General features: G+C 41.1%; 1 pseudogene; it reads left to right on the top strand.

Annotated features, from left to right (window-relative positions):
- Nucleotides 1-6,984: 6,984 nt before the first annotated feature.
- LOC144303941 (dolichyl-diphosphooligosaccharide--protein glycosyltransferase subunit KCP2 pseudogene) lies at nt 6,985-17,453 on the top strand (annotated as a pseudogene).
- Nucleotides 17,454-21,799: the final 4,346 nt, after the last annotated feature.

Below are 21,799 nucleotides of genomic sequence, written 5' to 3'. Positions count from 1 at the left end.
TTGGCTCATTTTAGAGATGGTTTACTATTTATATGCTGCCTAACCCTTAACTACAACATGATGAAATGTTTGTTCTATCAGTACATTATAGCAAGTCATTGTCAGGGCAGTTTAGTTGTATACATAAAAAATACTTAACCAAGAATGAATAATCTCTGAGGTTGAAAGACTGATGAAAACCTCTGGCCCTCAAGTTTTCTTTAGGAAATGAAGCCACTCTGGACCAAAATATGTAAAGCATTCAGAAAAGTATAAAGACTTAGCTGCTATTGTTACTATTCCACACATGTCTTATATAGCCATGATCCTGATCTATTATTCACATATTTGAGCAATCAACATTTATGTAGACTGAAAATTCTTGTTAACATAAGGAAAAGGAGGAACCAGAACCATCAATATCCATTAGAGTTAAAAGCAAATGGTAAGATGGATTGAGGAGAGGGAATGGAATGAACAAAGGAGGTATGCCAGAGGTGGAATAAGTCAGCCAAGAGTAACTAGTGTGGAGACATGAGAATGGAACCAGGAGAATATATAAAGAAACCAAACAGAAGGGATCCAACCCCATGGATCCCACTTTAAATGGACCACAAAAGCAGGATAACTTCCAGTTAGGAGTCTTATACAACCTAGTAGAAAGAAATGAATTGAAGCTGCATTCAATGAAGAATTCACTGTAAAGTAAACTGAATAGAGACAAACCTTGTTTCCTTAAGCTGAATCTGATGTTTAAGCACCTATGTTGCCTAGATTGAGGTTCCCGTGGCATCTAGTCATCCCATCAAGTTCATCCAGTGATCAGATAATCTTCCCCACCCTTGAGAGGGGTAGAGGAACCTATCAAATAAGCATTCTAAAATACACCTAATTCCAACAAATAGTGAGGATGGGTGAACAGGAAAGTAGGCAACAGGTAGCACTTTAAAAAACTTCCAAACACCCTTCTAAACAAGTGGATCTATAAATTCAAATTGTTAGCTATAGGGACATGCCAACTACCAACCAAACCAAGCTGCAAAGATTCAGGCAATTCCTTTAACTAAATGATATAATAATAAATATTATTATAAAGGAATTTTGAATTCCTTTAACTAAATGATCATAAATGAAAACAAACCCTGTAAAATATAATTCCAAGCTTTCAAGTTCGTGAACTTTAAAGAAAAGACCCTTGTGAATCATGGTTATAAATTATCTATTTGAAGAAACCCTGTTACAAGATCATTAGCCATTTACACCTATCTTGTAGATTCTTTGGACAGGGAAAAACATTGACTGGACTTCATCTGTTAGCATTACCTAAGGGAGACAAGCTTGTTATCTGACATTTGGCAGTACAGCAGGTTAAGTTTCCTGCAGCCTGTTAAGTGTTGAGTCAAGTCAAATACCGGTCAGCTTCCTCATGCCTAGGTCCTTTGTCTATTGTGTTTAGGTATTTATATCAAGACTGGTTCTGTTTCAATAGTCAAGGGCACTTACATAAAAGTAAATGTGTAAGAATTGCCTTCACCCTAAATCAGTTCTGTGGCCAGTCCCTTCGATTTGGTATTTCAAAGTAATCATTACATTAGCTTGAGACTGCGGTTGACATTTACAGACTTCTTAGACAAATGTTTATTGCTGGAATAGTGCCCAAAGTGCTGGATAGAGGGGACCACTATTACTTTATTCTAGGAGATCTGAACTTTTCAAAATAGCTCTCAAAAGAACAAAGCGAGTACTGCCTGTAAAAACAAAACAAAACAAACAAAAACAGTAACTTCCAGTAAAAGCAGGTTAAGGTAACTTGACAAAGCTTTTCAGGTTGTAAAAAGCTTTCCGGTTTCTATATGAAGAAGTAGTTGTCTCTCCAAAGCCTAACTTCTAGTGGCCCACAAGGTGAAGGAAACCACTCTTGCATCTCTATTGGCAACTACTTATGAGTTGGCCCAGCCTATTATATAAACTAACTGGTTAGAAACTCCTAGAAAATGCTTTACATATTATACATAATTTAAAAACAGCCAGACAGAGCCACATACAGTATTTGTTGAGACTCATTGCCCTTACTATCAAGAAACAACCCAGAAATGCAGCAGTGAGGAAAAAGCACCTGAGCTTCCAGGTCAAATAGAACTGTCAACATGTGACCAGGTAAATGGAATCCCGGCTTCCTCAAATATATTATGGAGTAACAAACACCTAGAAGCTTAAGGTATAATTCTTAACTGGGAAAAAAATCCAAGATATTTAGCAACCAAGTCAGTGATATTATATAGTAATAGTGCCAAGTGTTAACAACTTAAATTGTTTTGGAATAACTTCTTGAATGATTTGGAGTTACTATAGTACAGCTACCAGCTGAGTGATACTACTCCTAGGTATGATTTAACAAGAGCTAGTACCTCTAGATAACTTCTCCTTGATTAGGCCTCTGAAGAGTTGTTGCAGCTCTAGGGTGGCTGGGTGATCTGCACACAAGAGGTGATAAGCAGGTATCTGCATGCTAGCTGTCAGTCTGAGGTCTATATTTTAAAGTAGCTCAAGACCTAAAAATGACACAAGTATACCCCTCCTCCTCACAATGCTGGGAAGTTGAGGAATCTGGCAGGTGTTGCACATGCCCACTCAACCACCCCCATGGCTCTCAATGGTGGCCACATGGACAATCAAGATCCACACTGACATTGCTCTTAGGCTCCCGTTCTAGTGGCTAGCATATCACTAAGGGACCTGCAGTGTTAGCAAGTAGATAGCTTTCACCAATTATGAAGTATTCCCTTAATTAGCACACAGTAAAAATACTGACTCTGCATCTATAGCTGTTCAAATATGCCACAAAGCTTCACATTGTGTATTACTTGAGATGGTACATACCTCTATACCTCTAAAACAGGAACCCCCGATTGCTCATGTTTTAGCCCTCTATAACTGTGAGCATGATAACATCAAGGTCTACTTTGTTGACTTATACCTACCATCACCACCTCTCCCACAGTAGCAAGACCTCCACAAGAGCCCTCCTCATTATTTCTGGGCCTCAGATAGGCTTGTAAAAAAGTTGATTTCAGTTCTGCTCTGGCTGTATTTAGGTCAACTGCCCAAAAGCTCCTGAGGGAAGTGCTACTGGATTAATGACTTCCTACCTTCTAGATGTGCCAAGGGGATCTGCGTTCTCTTCATTTCACCACGTGAGAACCAAACTATGGTTTTTGTTTTTGTTTTTGTTTTTTAAGATTTCATTTATTTATTCATGAGACACAGGCAGAGGGAGAAGCAGGCTCCATGCAGGGAGCCCAACGCGGGACTCAATCCTGGAACTGCAGGATAATGCCCTGAGCCAAAGGCAGGCGCTAAACCACTAAGCCACCCAGGGATCCCCCCAAACTATGGTTCTCAAATGAAGCTACTGCCTTGCTTCCATACCACATCAGACACCTTGACCCTACATAGCTGCCCAATTTGAATCGGGGGTTCAGCATTACCACAGCTTTCTGACACTGGTCTGAGGAAAAGATACCTTCCCCTTTCTTCACCTTCCTACGCCCAACACAACATCCCCTTGGAAAATTTAGATGCCTCCAAAGAATGCAAACACCTGGAGGGGGGGCGGGGAACTAGCCTGGTTGTTCTGAATTCCAATTCAAACTCAGTTTACTTAGAGAGTGCTGAGTAATGAGTTGTGTTATAAAGATTTCCCCCCTATTATGGAAAACTTAATTCAGTTTGATATCCATTAACATTGGTCCTTATACAAGCACTTCCCCAGTCCTTGGTAAAGTCCCTTATAAACGCCTATGCTTCTTCGGTTGGCTTATGAGGGGTTTCGGTAACAGCCTATCACTGAAGAGCACCTAGCTTAACTGGAGTGTAATTCAGCCCAGTATGAGGCAACTTCTCCCACAGTGGAAAAAAAAAACAAAAAAAAACCCTCTGGTATGTATTCTACAGGTGGTGGTGAGGATTGAAGGCTCTGTTAAGTTAGATATTGAATGCTTAAGTACTTGATCTCTAAGATACCACTAATTAGAAAATCCTCCAAAGGTAAGCACTATAGGTAGTATTTTTCTGGTATTCTACCTAGAATTACTAGGAGTTACTACAATTAAGTTTTAGACTCTGTGCTTTGGGTACACATGACATTGAAGATTCTAGAACAAAGTTTGCCAGCAATAATCAGATAAAGTGCTTGCTAGGGGTGTGGAAGATTGCCATATTGCTGAAGGATGGTTAAAGACAATCATTCTGACAAAGTCCAAGTCAACAGTTAAATGGTTCCAGGTGTTTTGATTCCTGGGCATTCCCCTTTTGAAAGGTTTACAGTTACCTGACAGCAATACCGAAACTGCAGTCTACACAGGTCATCTTAGACCAACATCTAAGACAGTACATTCAAGCGCGATAGTAGATCCCCCCCACTCCCTGCAAAGTTACCTTTTATCTATTCCAATAGGACAGCCGCTTGCCTCTGGGCACTTGAGACAGGCTAGTCTGAATGGGAATGTGCTGTTAAGTTTAAAGTGCGAACTAAACTCCAAGGAGTACCAAAATACAGCCCTTTATTACATGTTGAAATACATTTCATCTATTGAGTTAAAATTAAGTTTAATGGAGTCACTATAACATTTAAGATTATATATAGTATGTGGTTTGTACTTGTGCTTCACTTCTCTCGGACAGCACCATTCCAGGGTCTTCTAAAAATTCTTTATAAAGAATGTACCAAGTACTATATGATTTAGAAGCTTTCCACAAATGCTGTTCTGGAAGTTGAGGGTTCTTCAAGATGAGAACTATATTTCAAAAGACAAGATCACAGGAATTGCTGTTTATACTACAACCCATTTACCTGGGAATTCCTAAACCTAGACCTGAAAACAAAGTATTACATCAGTCACTTTTTTTTTTTTTTTAAGTTCAGTTAGCCAACATATTGTACAGCATTAATTTCAGATGTAGAGTTCAATACTTCATCAGTTCCCCATAACCCTCAGTGCTTATCACATACCTTTAATGTCCATCACCCAATTACCCCAACCCTCACCCACTTTCCCTCCAGAAACCCTGTTTTCTAGAGTTAAGAGTCTTTCATGGTTTGTCTCTGATGATTTCCCATTGTTTTCTCTCCCTTCCCCTATAAGCCTCTGCACTGTTTCTTGTATTCCACATGAATGAAATGACGTAATTCTTTCCAATAGACATTTCACTCAGCCTAATACCCTCCAGTTCCATCCACTTCATTGCAAATGGCAGATTTCATTTTTTTGATAGCTTAGTATTCCATTTTGTATGTATATGTATGTATATATACACAAACACACACCCCACATCTTTTATTCATTCATCTGTCAGACATCTCAGCTCTTTCCTTAGTTTGGCTATTGTAGACATTGCTGTTATAACCACGGGGTGCAGGCGCCCCTTCAGATCACTATATTTATATCTGTGGGGTAAATACCCAGTAGTGCAGTTGCTGGGTCATAGGGTAGCTCTATTTTTAACTCTTTGAGGACCCTCCACACTGTTTTCCAGAGTGACTGTACCAGCTTGCATTCCTACCAGCAGTGTAAAAAGGTTCCCCTTTCTCTGCATCCTCGCCAACATTTGTTTTCTGTCTTGTTAATTTTAGCCACTCTGACTGGTTGAGGTGGTATCTCATTGTGGTTTTGATTTGTATTTCCCTGATGGCAAATGATGTTGAGAATTTTTTCATGTGTCTGTTGGCCATATGTAGGTCTTCTTTGGAGAAATGTCTGTTCCTGTCTTCTGCCCATTTGATTGGATTATTTGTTCTATGGGTGTGGAGTTTAAGAAGTTTTTTTTTTTTTTTTTAAGATTTATTTATTCATGAGAGACACAGAGAGGCACAGACACAGGCAGAGGGAGAAGTAGGCTCCATGCAGGGAGTCTGAGGTGGGACTTGATCCTGGGACTCCAGGACCACGCCCTGGGCAGAAGGCAGGCGCTAAACTGCTGAGCCATCCAGGAATTCCCGAAAGTTCTTTGTAGATCTTGTATACTAGCCCTTTTTTGGATACGTCATTTGCAAATATCTTCTCCCACTCTGTAGGCTGTCTTTTAGTTTTGTTGACTGTTTCCTTTGCTGTGCAGAAGCTTTTTATCTTGATGAAGTCCCAATAGTTCATTTTTGCCTTTGTTTCCCTTGCCTTCAGAGACAAGTATAGCAAGAAGTTGCTGTGGCTGAGGTTGAAGAGGTTGCTGATTGTGTTCTCTAGGATCTTGGGAGTTTCCTGTCTCACATTTAGGTCTTTCGTCCATTTTTAATCTACTTTTGTGTATGGTGTGAGGAAATGGTCCAATTTTCCCAGCACCATATGTTGAAGACACTGTCTTTTTTCCAGTGGATATTTGTTCCTGCTTTGTCAGATTATTTGACCATAGAGTTGAGGGTCCATTTCTGAGTTCTGTATTGTTCCATTGAATGATGTGTCCTTTTTTAAAGATTTTATTTATTTATGGAGAGACACAGAGAGAGAGAGAGAGAGAGAGAGGCACATAGACTGAGGGAGAAGCAGGCCCCACGCAGGGAGCCTGACGTGGGAGTAGATCTGAGGTCTCTAGGATCAGGCCCTGGGCTGAAGGCGGTGCTAAACTGCTGAGCCACCCGGGCTGCCCTGATGTGTCTATTTTGTGCCAGTACCATACTGTCTTGGTTACAGCTTTGTACTATAGCTTGAAATCTGGCATTGTGATGCCACCAGCTTTGCTTTTCTTTTTCAACATTCCTTTGGCTATTTTGGGTCTCTTGTGATTCCACACAAATTTTAGAATTATTTGTTCCAGCTCTGAAAAAATAGGGATTGCATTGAGTGTGTCGATTACTCTGGGTAACATAGAGATTTTCACAATATTTATTCTTACAATCCATGAGCATGGAATGTTTTTCCATCTCTGTCTTCCTCAATTTCTTTCATAAATGTTCTCTGGTTTTTAGAGTACAGATGCTTTACCTCTTTGGTTAGGTTTATTCCTAAGTATCTTATGGTTTTTGCTGCAGTTGGAAGTGGGATCAACTCAATTTCTTCTGTTTCATTGTTAGTGTATAAAAGTGCAACTGAGGAGCAGCCCGGTGGCTCAGTGGTTTGGCGCCGCCTTCAGGTCCGGGCGAGATCCTGGGGACCCGGGATCGAGTCCCACGTCGGGCTCCCTGCATGGAGCCTGCTTCTCCCTCGGCCTGTGTCTCTGCCTCTTTCTCTGTGTGTCTCTCTCATAAATAAAATCTTAAAAAAAAAAAAAAAAAAGTGCAACTGATTTCTGTGCACTGATTTTTAGTTTAGTTTAGTTTTTTTTTTTTTTTTTTTGTGCACTGATTTTATATCCTCCTACTTTGCTGAATTGCAAAGTATGAGTTCTAGGCAGGGATCCCTGCCTGGGGGTTTTATTGATCTTATTAATTCTTTCAAGGAACCAGCTTCTAGTTTCATTGATCTGTTCTCTGGTTCCTTTGGTTTTTATTTCATTGATTTCTGCACTAATCTTTATTCTCTTCTCCCACTGGGTTTAGGCTTTATTTGCTGTTCTTTTTCCAGGCCCTTTAGGTGTAAGGTTAGCTTGTGTATTTGAGACTTTTCTAGTTTAAGAAAGTCTTGTATTGCTTTGTACTTCCCTCTTAGGACTCCTTTGCTGCATCCCAGAAGAACCATTGTGTTTTCATTTTCATTTGTTTCTGTGAATGTTTTTAATTCTTTAATTTCCTCGTTGACCCATTTATTCTTCAGTAGGATGCTCTTTAACCTCCAACTATTTGAGTTCCTTCCAATTTCCTCTTGTGATCGAGTTCAAGTTTCAAAGCATTATGGTCTGAAAATATCCAGGGAATAATCCCAATCATTTGGTACCTGTTGAGACCTGATTTATGATATAATGTCCCTTTTCATCCCTTACTGAAGTTATGTTTTTTTTTTTTTAAGATTTTATTTGTTTATTCATGAGAGACACAGAGAGAGAGAGAGAGGCAGAGACATAGGCAGAGGGAGAAGCAGGCTCTATGCAGGGAGTCCAATATGGGACTTGATCCCTGGACCCCAGGATCAAGCCCTGAGCTGAAGGCACATGCTCAACTGCTGAGCTACCCAGGTGTCCCCAGTCTTTGATTTAAAATCTAATTTGTCTAAGGATTGCTACCCCAGCTTTCTTTTAATGTCCATTAGCATGATAAATGGTTCTCCACCCCCTCATTTTCAATCTCTAAAGGACCTTGGGTCTAAAAATGAATCTTATAGACAGCATATGAACGGGACTTATTTTATCTGATACCTTGTGTCTTTTGGAGCATGTAGCCCACTTACATTCAAAGTAACTATCAACAGATAGGAAATCAGTGCCATTGTATTACCTGTAAAGTCATTGTTTCTGTATATGGTCTGTTCCTTTCTAGCCTGTGTTACTTTTGGGCTCTCCCTTTGCTTACAGGATCCCCTTTAATATTTCTTTCAGGGCTAGTTTGATCAAATTTTCTGTGATCTGGAAGCTCATTAGCTCTCCTATTCTGAATGACAGCCTTGTTGGATGAAGTATTCTTGGCTGCATATCTTTCTCACTTAGTGCCCTAAATATATCATGCCAGCCCTTTCTGACCTGCCAGGTCTCTGCAGCTCTGTCTGCTGCCAGTCTAATGTTTCTACCCTTGTAGGTTAAGGACTTCTTGTCTCCAACTGCTTTCAGGATTATTTCTGAGATTTGCAAACTTCACTATTATATGCCAGAGTGTTGATCTATTTTTATTGATTTTTGGAAGAGGTGGTTCTCTATGCCTCCTGGACTTAAATGCAGGTTTCCTTCCCCAGATTAGGAAAGTTCTCAACTATGATTTGCTCAAATATACATTCTGTCCCTCTCTTTTCTTCCTCTGGAACCCCAATAATGTTTCACTTTATGGTATTACTGATTTCTCAAAGCCTCCCCTCATGATCCATTTAGTTTTTTTCTTCCTCGAATTATTTACTTTTCCATCATTTTGTCTAGGTCATGGACTTTTCTGCCTTATTTACCCTAGATGTTAGAGTGTCCATTTTAGGCTGCATCTCAGTTAAAGCATTTTTACTTTCAGCTTGATTACATTTTAGTTCATTTCTGCACTAAAGGATTCTCTAGTGTCTTCTATGCTTTTTCAAGCCTACCTAGTAGCTTTATGATTGTTTTCCTAAATTCTAGGTCTGACCTATCTTTTCATCAATTAGATCTATGGTAGAGTATTACCTCTGGTTCTTTTGTTGTGAATTTCCTTTTCTAGTCATTTTGTCCAGAGAAGGGATGAAATGAAGGGGGAAAAATATATCAAAAGTATCAACCATGACTCCAGAAAAATACACACTAGACAAATCTGAAGATATCCAAAACCAAGTAGAGAAAAAAAGAATATAATCTCACAAGTGGACAAAACATGGTGATAAACTTGGGCCTGGGTGTATTTTGGTCTGTTTGTTAGAAGACACTTGATACCAAGATTACAAAAAAAGAAAACCCAAGTAAAATCACATACAGTGAAAGGAAGCCAAAAAAATGATCTATAAAATATAATAATTAAACTTAAAAGACTTAAACACAAAGTTGATAAAAGAAACCAGTAAAAAGGGGGAAAAGGCTTTAAACTGAAAGACTAAAGACTCAGGGGAAAAAAAAAACACCTTGATTTCTATGTATGATGTTCCCCTAGTACAGGAGTTTTTCAGTTCCGTGTGATTCGTACACTTGGTCTGAGCCTAACCTTCTGGCTGGTCTTGGGGGAGAGACCTGTTGCACTGCATCTCAGGTGTCTTTGCCTGGGCAAAGTTCTACCACCCCGGGGGCAGGCTCAGTGTAAGCTGCTTCAGGTTGCTCTATGTGGCTTTTGTTCCCTGAAGGCTTTCTGCTGCAGCTTTAGAAGATGAAAAAAATTAAAATGCCAGTGCCCCTATCTCTAGCCCTGAAGCTGAATGATCACAGCTCCCACTCTGCAGAGCACCCTCAGGGAAAAGCAGTCAATCAACATTTGTGTCCTGCAGGGCACACATGTACCAATCTTCCCGGGGGAAGGAGGGAGGCATTCTGTTTGCTGGGCCCTTGCTTGGAGAGCAGTTGCCTGATCATGTCACAGCTCACAGTTTATGGCAACACCAAGCCAAGAGCCTAGTCCTGGGCTCACTGATTATAGCTGGTTTCCCCTACTCCATGCCTGGAAACTGCTGCTCTCAGGCACCCCCATTCTTTCCATGACCCTGGGGAATCCTGACCACACTGTCCCACCTAGGATTCCACCTCTTTTTGCCACCTGAGCACCTTTCATGCAGGGACTTTCCTCCCTGGAGCAGACTTTAGAAAGTTCCAATTTTGCACTCTGCTGCTACATCACTTTCCCATAGCCAGCTGACAGAGGCTCCCTCCCCTTGCAGTTTATCTTCCAATACATCCCCTCAGATTCACTTTTCTCACTTCCCCACCTTGCAAAAAGTGGTCGCTTTTCTACTGTGCAGCAACGCTTTTCTTAGATCTCAGGTTGAATTCATAAGTGTTCATCATTTGATGTGTAGGTGAATTCAAGGTACTTAGATGAGACTCCTCTGACATTTTCCCTCCACCACGACATCAGGTCTCTTTTGATTATTATTCCTTGTACTTTAGTTGATCACCCCCCATTTAAACACCCCGCAGGGAATTCTCTGAATGTTTCAGAAACCTCTCCTGTGATACCACAGGCCTAAACCTAACCTGGACTTTTCCGTGGTTCTCCTTCAGCTCAAAAGTTGGCTTTGCTTCCACCAGACCATGCCCTGGGGAAGTGAGACCGCATTTTGTGGTCAGCTAGTGGGCCTTCCTGCTAGTGCAGCAAAGCTTCATTCATTTCACTCCATACTTAGTCTTCAAAAGCCCTTTCTCTATCACCTAGTTGAATAAAATTGTGCCTGGATTAGACACCAAATTTTAAACCAGGGCTTAATGGCTTTTATTGTAATGAGTTTAGGCTAAAGGAGAAGTCTCCAACACTTTCCAAAATTACTTCAAAGAATAACAGACTTGAAAGTTGGTTCTGATTCTCAGCCTGCCTTCCCTCACCTTTTTCCCTGGAGAATTATGCTGTAACTGATTAAGCACCCTGAGCCACAGCTGGGTGCTAAATTCCTTTATAAGCCATGCTGTAAGGTTCCTGGAAGGCAACACCTCCCTTCCAGAGTGTGCTCAGCACAGGGGTGTTGAATCTAGTTGCCTACAGACCAACCTCACATAACACACAAGCTTCAGAGAAGAATTGTTTGCTCGCAGCCAGTCACTTGCACTCATCAGTCTCGGGACCACAGCTCTGGTTTGGGAGGTGAAGGAAGACAGACCTGGATAAACTCTGGCCACAACAGCTCACACCCACAGGCCTCTGCAAGATTAGTTCCTTGGAGGGAAAAAAGTGCCAGCCTTTGGAGTTAAATACAATCAGGTCTAGACGTGAAAGGGCTCTTATATATGTAAATTACGTATCAAAGGAGTCCAAACTATAGTGAAGGCCAAAGCTTCCCAGTGAGTCTTTTCTCCAACTCCATCTCAAGACCTCAGACTCAGCACTACAACACACATCAACAGAAGCCTGAAGACCCAGAGTGAGGGGATTTCTACTTAAACTTAAGTTTGCCATAGGAAGAAAGGAGATTGGGCCTAGAAATGGAGTTTCCCTAGAGGCATCCTGAGAATTTGGAGAAGTTAATGCTGTAGTCATAGCTGCAAGCTTGAGGTATCTTCCTTAATAAGGACTGATTTTTTTATTTTTTAAAAAAATTTTATTTATTTATTCATGATAGTCACACACACACACAGAGAGAGAGAGAGAGAGAGAGAGAGGTGGAGAGGGAGAAGCAGGCTCCATATAGGGAGCCCGACGCGGGATTCGATCCCGGGCCAGGATCGCACCCTGGGCCAAAGGCAAGCGCTAAACCGCTGCGCCACCCAGGGATCCCAGGACTGATTTTTTTAAAAAGCTAATGAGTGGCATTTTTTTCCTTCAAGCTTAAGTACTGTGTTTAAACATTTTCAGACTATATTCCCCAATATCTCAGATGTTCTCTGGGCCCACTGGGGCAGTAGGCTGGTAAAAGCATACTCCCCTGCTGCTCCTAGAGCAGCCTTTTCTTTGCTATGCATCAAAATTGGGGGGGAAAGATTCAAAAGTACTTATTTGAATTAGGATATCTAATATTGCCTCACCTACAGGTAGATTTACGGGGGTGGATGTGGAGGTCTTGATATTCAGAGGGCTACTTTTAATAAACTACTGCTGAGAAACTAACATCGTCTCCTAAAGGCACAAGTTTTAGTTGATCTGGTAACAATGTCTATCATCGAATTCTCTCACCATTGACACTTTTCCTACTTTTCTTGCTTAGTTCTTGTCTGAGTGGCTGATTACCATTAAGATAAGGATATGAGTCTTTGACTAAGGACACTTTAAAGTTTGGTGCTAATAAGATATAGCAAACAACCAGTTTCCTAGGAAAGTAGAACTGAACTCTGGGGTCGAGCAGCTCTAGGTAAACAGTGGATACTAGGCAGAAACCCAAGAAATGAACCCAAAATGGTCTTGACACACTTAAGAATTTCTATTAACGCCACCCTGAGGGCTAGTCAGGGTTTGACTTACAAAGAGCTAAATCCCAGGCAAGTTTTAGGAGACAACTTATGAGGTTTGTGGGCCAGTGGACCGGAAAGCAGACTGCACATCAGGCCAAAGCTCAGAGGTATCCACACAGATGAAGTGCCCTAAAGCATAGCCAAATTTCCACTGGCAGGGGAAAATTCTGCACTATTACAGGTCTTATTCTAAAAAGAAGTTTGACATTTAAAAAGCTTAATGTTATTCAACCTCTTCTCGCCCTCTCCAATTGTGGTCTTAGTTACAAGCTTGTCTCCTAACCCTTCATCATACCCTAGTTCGCCATACCCTAGTCTGGCTACTCCAGAAGCCTGTGCAGTAACACCTACAGAGATACCAGTTGCATGGAATTCACCAGCAGTTGAGTCCTTTAAGCAAAGAGTAGGTGTCAATCATTTTGGCCCGCATTTCTAAGGTGAGAAAGGCAAACTTGTGTGTCTCTAGTAAGTCAGTTTTCTATTGAGAGGTATTTTGTCCAGTAATCCACTGAAGTATTTTGTAGGTTTGAAGTTGTGTATATGGTTTGTTTTTTTGTTGTTTCCGTTAGCTTTTATAGTTAATGAAGCTCACAGAAGTGGAAAGGAGGCTAGTAGACAAAATATATATGCACTACCTCTTAGACTTCATTTATCTTTAACTGAATTCTTGGTTGATCATTAAGTCACTAGCTTCTGGAATTATTAGAGGCAGAGAAGTTTTGCTATCAGTAAAGAGACAGTTACAGGTGAGAACTATACAGGATGAATAATGAGAAATTGGTTTTCAGGGTTAGGCAGCCACAGAGAAGCTAAGTCTCTCACTGCTATCCCTGGGCTTCATCTTGCTGAGTTCTGCCACCCCACCCCCAACACCCCAGTTCTAATTATAACCATTAACTAGCAGCATCCTTTGGAAAGGCTGGGACTTAAGATCTCATATCTCATCTGTCAAGTGATTCTACATTAAGCAGATTGCCAAACCCAGAACTGCACATCTTTGAGCCCAAGATCTACAAGGCAAGATATTTGTTCTTCTTGAGCCCTGCTTCCCTCATAAAGTACAGTATTAACAAAATTAACTCCCCATTCACGGAAGTATGAGGATATGTAACTTTGCCCTCATCCCCATTTTTTCCAGATTTTTCTTAAAGCAGGTAGACACAGGTGTTTAAAGTTACATCATGATTTTTATAAGAAACAAGTCGGCACACAGACTGCAATACAATTGATGCCACATTATCCCTTTTCTCCATGACAGACACTGGTTTCTCAGTAAGCTCAAGGAAGCCTCACAATTCTCATGGTGCCCTGGGTAACCATTTAAGCAGATCAAGTTTCCTCACTATCCCAACCGCCAAGGCTTCATTCCGTTCACTCATCAGTAAAGTGCTCTCAAATAAGCAATCCTGACATTAACTGAAGAGCCCAAAGAGGAGGTAATACATTCCCCCTCAACTCCACATTCAAGTAGGTGAGTTTCAGCCCGCGGGTTTTGCATCCTTTTCAGATCAGACAACTGCTTTCTCAAGGAGTGTGGTTAAAACCCGTAACTCCCTGGTAAGAAGACTCAAAAGCACATGGTGAAGTTCACTTTAATCCTTTACTAACAGATCACTAAAGACCCTTCCTTCCCTTGAAGAAAGGTAATTCAGAAATACCCTACATTTTTTGCCCATGACTTTCACCCAAGCCAAACTAACGCTAGTCTCTAAAGCAGGGAGAAAGTAGTTTTCCCTCACTTTCTGCCTTTACTTTAGACAGGAGTTTCCAATAGACTTTACGACTCCCACTAAAGGCTAGAAAGAAAGGATTTGGAAAATTTTCATGAAGAAAGCAAGATAAGTGAATTTGCTTTAAGCATAGAAGCCATGTACTTTTAAAGCTTTATACAACTGCAGTAAGGTAGCTGGAAGAGTGATTTTGCTGAAGCATCTTTTAAGCTGGAGGTTAAACAAACTAATTAGAAGCAGGTGGCTTCTCAGATTCAAGCATTAAACTCAGAACTGAGGACTCAATGTTAAGTTTCTCCAAGGACTCCCTTTAGGAACCCCAATAATTAGAAAATTTCTCCTCTGTATTTCAAGGAAGACATGCCTGATTAAAGGACTTTAGGAAGCAACTATAACTTTGTAGGAGATATTTTCTGTCTGCAAACAGCTGGTTTTATGTTGTTTGCTTAGGATTTCTTTGTCTTTTTTCTTCACTCACCTTTCATTTCTAAAGTAAGCTACCCAAAATTTTCCTTGAGACCTAGAAGTTTGGTTCTTTCCACTCACCCCTTCTTAATCAGCAGAGAACTTCCCAGCTACCAGAACGTCTGTAAAACTTTAGACTATATTCTCTCACTGACCCCCTACTAACACCTGCAGCAGCAGCAGAGCAAAAAAAAAAAAAAAAAAAAACCCACCTCAGGCCGACTCTCTTCTGTTTATACTCAAAGCCCCGCCTTCATCTTGGGTGCAGACCAATGAGAAGACCTAGGATCTATTGCTGCTCTGCAATTGCTCCGGGATTTCAGGCTAGTGAAAAACCCGTCTCCAGCTGCCAGGAAGCCAGAGATTCTTATTAGGCTTCCTATTTTAAAGAACCATTACAGGTCCTCTTTGCCTTCTTTTTTTTTTTTTTTTTTTTTCCCCTCACTGTGTTATAAAGGCTACCGAGTGGTTGAAGACTGTTCTGAGGGCATAATTTAGAATCACCTTGTAAAAATGGCTGGATCAGCTACCCCTCTAGCACTTAGTCTTAATACAGAATAATTTTAGGGGTGCCTGGGTGGCGCAGTGGTTAGGAGTCCACTCTTGGTTTCAGCTCAGGTCCTGATTTAGGGGTTGTGAGATTGAGCCTTCCTAGGGCTTCACGCTCAGTGTGAAGTCTGGTTAAGTTTTTCACCCCCTCTACCCCCGCCCCCTGCCCTGTGTGCCCTGCTCTCACTTTTGCAAAAATAAATCTTTAAAAATAAATAAAAGATTTTTAATGTGTTCTAAGGAATATCAAAAGGAAAAACATGAGATGCTAACACACATGCACAGCAACTGCTCCAGTTGGGCTCCCCTTTCTTGGCCCAAGGCACCCAAGGGCAGGACCGTGATGGCACTCTTCTCCCCCCAGTCCCTGATGCTCTTTGCCGGGATGCATATATATAGCCTCCAGCTAGCTTCCCCTAAGTGGCTTACCATCAAAGGGGACGCCTGCTGGGCTCCAGCCTTTTAGTCTTCTCTCTCACCGCCTTCAGTAATCTGATGAATGTTGTCTTTGGCAAAGGATTCCAAGCAAAGATCTTCCCTGAGATTCTTCTCTGTCTCCTGCTGGCTCTCTTTGCATCTGGCCTCATCCACCAAGTCTGTGTTAGGACTTGCTTCACCTTCTTCATGGTTGGCCTCAACTACATCAACAAGATCTCCTCTCTGTATCAGGTAACAGTTCCATTCCTCACACCAGCCAAGATCACAGGGTAAGAGCAAAAAGAGAAGCTGACCCCAAATGTCCAATAAAGTTTGAGGAAGGAGGGAAGGGGAGGGGAGAGAAATGGAGGGGAAGGTAGGTAGGTAGGTAGGTAGGTAGGAAGGTAGGAAGGAAGGTAGGAAGGAAAGAAGGAAAGAAGGAAAGAAGGAAAAAGAAAGAGTAGCTATTTGTTTGATCAGACACCTTGTGTTAGTGTCAAACATCCTTACTCTCAGACAACACTAATCATCATGCTCACCTGTATCTTTCACTTATTCTTTCGTTTACAACTATTATTAAAGTCTATGATTTGGAGAAAGCAAGGAGGTGACCTATTGGGTCATGGGCTTTGTCTGTGTTTCTCAGAATCCTCAGGATCCACGTGTTTTCTGAAAACTTAATTCCATTTGTAGATTTGAGAGTAAAAAGTATTATGTTTAGCCACTAATGAGCCAAACTGATATAAATAAATGATTTAATTAATAAATAGAGGAGGAGAGACAAATCTTCTTTACAGAATAATTTGAAATAATATATGTCCATACTTCCCAATCCATGAGGTGGATTTTAATTACCCTCCCTTTGAGTGTGGGCTGGGCTTAGTGAGTCAGGTATCTAAGAACAGAGTAGGGAAACAAAAAAAAATAATCATTTTGTGTACACCTGAAACTAATATCACTGCATGTTAACTGATTTTTTTAAAACTTAAAAAAAAATTTTTTTATGAAGAAACCTGGTAGTGTTTCCCTTAACTTTGCCTTTTTTTTTTTTTTTTAAAGGATTTACTTATTTATTCACGAGAGACACAGAGAGAGAAGCAGGCTGCCTGCAGGGAGCCAATGTGGGACTCGATCCTGGAATTAGGCCCTTGAGCGGAAGGCAGACACACAACTGCTGAGCCACCTAGGCATCCCTGCCTTAACTTTGTCTTAACACTACCTTAATGAAGTGATCCAGGTTAACATCATCAGTGATAAGTCATGTTGCTATTAAGCACCCTTAAATATAGTGAGAAGAGCCCTTCATCCCTATGATATCCTTCCTCAAAACCCTTCAAAAGAGTTAATCGAGGTCCTGAAAAATAAGGAAAGACTGAGGAGCTTCACAGACCAGAAGAGACTAAGGATGTATGTCAACTAAATACAACATGGTACCCTGGGTAGGATCCTGGAACAGAAAAATACATTAGTGGAAAAATTGGTGAAATCCAAATAAAGTTTGGAGTTCAGTACATACAATGTATAAATGTTGATCTTTTAGTTTTGGCAAATGTACCATGATTATATAAAATGTTAACATTAGGGGAAACTGAGTAAAGGGAATAAGGAACTTTCTTTACTGTCTCTGCAACATTTCTGTGAATCTAAGATCATTCACAAATAAAATACTTACTTGAAAGAAAAACTAAGAAAAGGAAATAAGGAAAATCCACATGAACTTTTAAGATAAAATGCAAGTCTTCAAATAAATTTTATGCTTATAGCAGACTGCTTTAAACTATGCATCCCCTATAGCATACCTGAGTGTCTCAATGGTTGAGCATCTGCCTTTGGCTCAGGGTGTGATCCTGAGGTCCTGGGATGGAGTCCTGCATCAGGCTCTTTGCAGGGAGCCTGCTTCTCCCTCTGCCTATGTCTCTGCCTCTCTCTCTGTGTCTCTCATGAATAAATAAATAAAATCTTTAAAAAAATAAATGAACTATGCTTCCCCTAGACTTGCTAGAAGCACTTTTCCATTTTAGGGGTAATTTAGAGCAAAAGTTTGAAAGGTTAGATAAATACCAAAGCTATTTGAAGGATGGGATAAGGCTAGAGGCTAAGAGGCCAGCTGGAATCCAGCTAGGATATAACCAAGTCTGAGGCAACAAGTCAATCGACAACTAGAAACAAATTGGCTTATTTATTCCTGTGATTGCTACCAGTGCTTTCTGGGAATTTGCTAATTCCAGTCAACCATTTTCATCTTGACTGTTCATGTATCTGTAGTCATGAGAGAAGAGATTCTATTCTCAGGTAGCCAGATCACATCAAAATTACCAAATCTGCTTAAGAAGAATGTGTGGTGTTTTTTTTTTTTAAGATTTTATTTATTTATTCATGATAGAGAGAGAGAGACAGAGACAGAGAGAGACAGAGACACAACACAGGCAGAGGGAGAAGCAGGCTCCATATAGGGAGCCTGACGTGGGATTTGATCTCGGGTCTCCAGGATCGTGCCCTGGGCCAAAGGCAGGCGCCAAACCGCTGCGCCACCCAGGGATCCCTTGTTTTTTTTTTTTTAAGATTTTATTTATTTATTTGACAGAGAGCACCAGCAGGGAGCATGGCAGGGAGAAGAGGGAGAAGCAGACTCCCTGCTGAGCAGAGCGCTGATGTGGGGCTCCATCCCAGGACCCTGGGATCACGACCCTGGGATCACGACTTGAGCTGAAGTAGACATTCAGGCAACTGAGCCATCTGGTGCTCCAAAGAATGTGTTTTTAAAAAACAACACCTGAAAACCAAAAACAAAGCACAACACCTACTATGGAAGATAGGGTAAGTAGTAAAGAACATGAACATTGAAGGTAGGCAGACAAACCTGGGTTTAATTCTCTACTAGATTTAATTCTTAAGTTTATTGGCTATGTGATCTCACACAAGCTTTAGGCCCTCATCTGTGAAATGGGAATAAAGAGTGCTTACTCCAAAGATTATTGTGAGGGCCGATCAATAATATGTATGAAAAGCATCTATAATAGTTCATGGCACACATAGAGCACTTACTATTATTACATAGATCTGTTCTACACCCAATACATATTGATTGACTCATTTAATCCTCACAACAATCCTATTATTTATCTTTTTTTAAAGATTTTTATTTATTTATGAGAGAGAGAGAGAGAGAGGCAGAGACACAGACAGGGAGAGAAGCAGGCTCCATGTAGGGAGCTCGATGTGGGACTCGATCCTAAGTCTCCAGGATCACGCCCTGGGCCAAAGGCAGCGCCAAACCACTGAGCCGCCCAGGCTGCCCTCCTATAATTATTATTATCCTTTGCCCTCCTATTATTCATCTTTATGTTCCACGTGGGGAATCTGAGCCACAGGACGATGAATTATTGGCCCAAGGCAACATAGCCTGTAAATGATGTAACTTGATTCAAATCCAAGCAGTCTGGCTCTAGAATTCTTGCTTTTAGTTGGCACACTGTATTACCTCTTCTGTTGTCAGAAAGGAAGAAAGAAGAAAGGGGATAGAGCATCCTGGGAAGTCCAAGAAGAGGTACCTTTAAGAAAAGTTAAATGGTCAGCTCTACTGCAGCAGTGCAAATATATAAATAATGTAGGTATGAATTAGGAATGATACAGCAAAGTCATGTCTAAGAGACCATTAGAATGGTATCGCTTCTGCAGGCGCAAAAGTCAGTGAGAACATTCCTTTATAAGTCATGTAATAACACTGTAAAAGTAAAGTTTACCAAATTAGAGAAGTTCTCTCCCCACATGCTTATCCCACTGTTTTCTCAGTTGATTTCCTGGACAGAAAGCTCAAATACTAGTTCAAAACTAGATACATGACAACCTCACTGTAGAAGAGTCTGCCAACATTCCACACTTAATCATCCTTCTTCAAGATAAAAGCCAACCCAAGCCTAAGGCAACCTTCTGAAAGGCTTCCCCTGCTTTCCAGCCTAAGTAGAGGGCAACCACAAAAATAAAAGGCCCAGGTTGGGCTCCTAACTTGGCGACCCCATCTCTAATTTACTGTTCAAATGTTAAAAGGTACCACCCTGTGAGTCCTTATTCTGAGCCAGGTAATCTATACTTTGACTCATTTAATTCACCCTTGACCCCCATGAGCTAAATATTGACATTCCAATTTATGAGTGAAAAAATTCAGGTTCAGAAGGATTAAGCAATTTTCTCCCCAAGTTACACAGCTAGCAAGAGTCAGTGCCAGGATTTAAACCCCAGCTGTTCACATTCCAAGGCCCTGCTCTTCAGCACTAAGATATACAGTTGAGGTTGTCAAAAAGGTGTATTTGAAGGGCAGAGCCAGTAACAACTTGTCATGGCCTTATTATCCCTTTTTCCAATGAGAGATCCCTAAAACCCACAAGAGAATAAAGACAAAAATGTTCTTTCTGCAATAGGAGCCATCCTTAGGGACAGGACAGGCCCAGAGACAACAGGTACAGGGAAAGCACTCCAATTTTTATTTCAACAGCTTCATTTCAATTCTGTTATCCTGAACTAAGGCAAACTGCTACAGAATCAAGATCCTCCTCAACCTCTTTTTTTTTTCTGTCTTCTTTCCCTCCACCCAAACCTGAATTGGTGAAAGAGGGACCAGGGAAGAAAGAGAAATAGGGTTTGTGCAAAGAACAATTCCAGTTTCAGTTTTCCTAACTTGTTCCAACGCGGACTGATTCCACTAGGTTTTTCACCAGAGCTACTTGCTGCTCTCACTGCCTTCTGATGCTTGCTTGGACCTTGTGCCTGTTCTTTGGAGTACAAAGGCAGCCAGGGAACAGGTGATCCCTACCAGCACAGAAGAAAGAACTCCTTGTGTCCATGGTCCGCCTTTGAAAGCTTGTGTTTGTTACTTCATAACTCATTATTTGGATGGGGTGGATGGTGTTACATATACAGATAGATCATAGAATTTATTTGATCTTTTACAGCATTCATAGGACATTGAACTTCAGAATGTGCAAGCCTAATTTAGACTATGAACAGACCTAGAACTTTCCAATTCCTTGTCATGCCTACATTCCTATGTCTCCTGTTTGAAATGAGAAAGCAGCTGCCAGTGTAGAAAAAGCCTACCCATATAGACTTTCTCTTGAGTCCTCCTACCTCAGCATCCATCTGCTACCACCATAGTTTAAGCCTTTGTTTCTCACTATTCCTTTTCTCTATTCTTCCTGCTGTCTTCACTACCTTCAAGATACTACCCTCTAGACCATTCTCCACATTCTGGATGTAGATCCAGAGAGATCTTCCTAGAACAAAACTCTTCTCTGGCTCCCCATCATGCTCAGGCTAACAACAAAATTCTTACCATAGTAAAAAACAAAAACAAAAAAGAGAAGGGAGAGAGGGAGGGAGAGAGAGGTCATTTAAAAAATTTTATTTGGTTGGGAACCCTGGGTGCCGCAGCGGGTTTAGCGCCTGCCTTTGGCCCAGGGCGCGATCCTGGAGACCCGGGATCTAATCCCACGTGGGGCTCCCGGTGCATGGAGCCTGCTTCTTCCTCTGCCTATGTCTCTGCCTCTCTCTCTCTCTGTGACTATCATAAATAATAAATAAATAAATAAAGTTTAAAAAAATTTTATTTGGTTAACATAGAGTGCAATATTGGTTTCTGGAGTAGAATTCAGTGATTCATCACTTACATACAACACCCAGGGCTCATCACAAGCACCCTCCTTAATACCTATCACATCTAGCCCATCCCCCGCCCACCTCCCCTCCAGCAACCCTCAGTTTGTTCTCCATCATTAACACTAGAGAGAGGTCATTTACTGACTGCTTCAGTCTTCCATCACTCAAATGCCATCTTTCCTCTGGCCCCCTTTGGTTGGTCTTCCTTCTAGCATTTTTCCCATTCTGTTTCATCCTCTAGTACATCCTCTGCCTTTTTTCATCCTCCTCATCCACCTAGCTAATTCCCACTCATCCTTTAAGGATTGATGCAAGTTTTGTCTTTTTCAGAAAGCATTTCTCTATTAGACACCCCAAAGTAGGCTAAGAAGCTTCCTCCTGTCCTCCTAAGGGAA

This window comes from Canis aureus, chromosome 33 (genome assembly GCF_053574225.1).
Source record: "Canis aureus isolate CA01 chromosome 33, VMU_Caureus_v.1.0, whole genome shotgun sequence".
In the NCBI taxonomy this organism is placed as follows: Eukaryota; Metazoa; Chordata; class Mammalia; order Carnivora; family Canidae; genus Canis; species Canis aureus.
Note: the sequence above shows the minus strand (reverse complement) of the source record. Positions and strands in the feature narration are given on the sequence as shown.